Below are 2,316 nucleotides of genomic sequence, written 5' to 3' on the forward strand. Positions count from 1 at the left end.
GATCAGACTTCGCGAAATAGTGGTCTAATGTGACTTGCCTTTTCCTGCGCATTACAATCTTTCGGAAATGCGAGACGACATGGTCATTCATCATGTTTATCACTCTGTTCGCAACGGCTTTGTCAGGGTGGTTCTTCTCGAAAAAATCCTGGCACTTGTTCCATTTTTCCAGGACGGCTTTTATCGCATCACTTTTTATAACCGCCCTCTCCTCTTCTGCCCCCGAGGACTGCTCCTCGGTGAGCAACCTAAGCTGCTCCTGCTGGAGTTCAGCGAGTTCCTCCGTCGTCAGCTCCTCCTTGTGATCCAGGACCAGCTCCTCGATGTCCTCATTGTCCACTTCAAGACCCATGCTCTTGCCCAAGAACACAATCTCATCCACAACAGGAGGCTCAAAACGTTCTAAATCACATTCAGAAACGCATTTAGGCCAAAGTTTCTTCCAGGCCGAGTTCAAAGTCCAGTATGTGACGTCCTCCCAGGCTTTATCGAGGAGGTTGATGCAATGAACAATATTAAAATGGTTCTTCCAGAACTCTGTCAGGGTCAAAGACGTCTCCTCGGTCACATTGAAACACCTGGCGAATAGTCCTTTGGTGTACAGCTTCTTAAAATTTGAGATAACCTGCTGGTCCATGGGCTGCAGAAGAGGAGTCGTGTTGGGGGGGAGGAACACGACCTTAATAAAGTCGTACTCCTCGACAATATAGTCAACCAAATTTGGAGGGTGTGCCGGTGCACAGTCCATCAGAAGAAGGCATTTTTTAGGCAGATTATGCTCTTCAAGATGTCGCTTCACGGCGGGAGCGAAAGCCTCGTGCAGCCATTCCAAAAACAAGGTCCTTGTGACCCACCCCTTCGTGTTTGCCCTCCACATGACGGGCAGTCTGGCTTTATTTACATTGTGCAGCTTGAAAGCACGCGGGTTCTCAAACTGGTGAACGACTAGCGGCTTGATTTTTACGTCGCCACTAGCGTTAGCACACAGCAAAACGGTTAACCTCTCCTTCATTGGTTTATGGCCGGGCATTGCCTTCTCTTCCTGGGTAATGTAGGTCCTCTTCGGCATCCTCTTCCAGAACAATCCGGTCTCGTCGCAGTTGTACACTTGCTGCGGGGTGTAGCCTTCGTCCTCCACTAATTTTGTGAAATGTTTCACGAATTCTTTCGCAGCTCCAGCGTTGGAACTAACAGCCTCTCCATGCCTTACCACTCTATGAATGCCAATTCTCTTGCGAAAGTTTTCAAACCATCCTCTACTGGCTTTAAATTCCTCACCTTCGCTACTCGTAGAAGGGTAGTTTTGCAGCAAATCGCCATGAAGCTTCCTGGCTTTCTCGCATATGATCGCCTCGCTTACGCTATCCCCTGCAAGTTGCTTCTTGTTCAGCCACACTAGCAATAGTTTTTCCACCTCCTCCAGCACTTGAGGCCTCTGCTTGGTTAACACTGTAACTCCTTTTGCAACATCAGCTGCTTTAATGGCCTCTTTCTGCTTCAGAATAGTCGAAATAGTAGATTTTGACTTCCTGTACTCGGCGGCAAGATCAGTAACACGAACGCCGCGCTCAAACTTTTCAATAATTTCTTTCTTTAATTCGATTTCAATTTTCCTGAAGCCTTTCTTCTGAACAACACGACCACTCTTCACTTGCTTACAGGCCATGGTTAATTGCAAAAGCACACAAAATACCGTAGGGCTCAAAGAGTTCACAGCGACTGCACGCACGTCTGACCGCGAACAATGCACAGGGAGAGCCTGAACACGTGCTTAAATACAGTAATCGGCGCGTACGAACCGGAAGGGAAACTGGCGCGTTCGTCGCCCAAACAGATGCAAAAGTTTGGTGACCTTTTTTTTTTTGGTCGTAACCCGATTTGTTCCGAGACGTTCGTGACTCGAAGTTCCACTGCAAGTACACTGTAAATGTACGAGCGCGCATCGAAGTGCAAGGCGCTATAAAGTGACCCGGCTTACTGAGAATTGGACTATGAAAGTCTCGGATCAGCCTGTGTCTGAATGATTGCCTCTTGCGATTTGTCGCTGAAGCCGCCAGCTTGTGCGAGGGGCCCAACAGACTCTGAAATCAATACGTGCTGCTAGGGGGGTGGAGCGGTGCGGCGCTGGGACATCAGGGCGCTTTTGTTTTCCTGTCGAGAAACGTCATCATTTGTTCATTTTTTAATGTTCTTTTTTGTATTTTTAAAGACTTAATCGATTGCAGTGAGGAGTTTATTTTAACCCCTCCCGTGCTGCAATTTCTCCTTCCCCCTTCTTTCCTTTGGGGCGGCCGTGTCCGAGAGCAGCTGCGGGCA

The sequence above is a fragment of the Polypterus senegalus genome, chromosome 10, assembly GCF_016835505.1.
Source record: "Polypterus senegalus isolate Bchr_013 chromosome 10, ASM1683550v1, whole genome shotgun sequence".
Lineage (NCBI taxonomy): Eukaryota > Metazoa > Chordata > Cladistia > Polypteriformes > Polypteridae > Polypterus > Polypterus senegalus.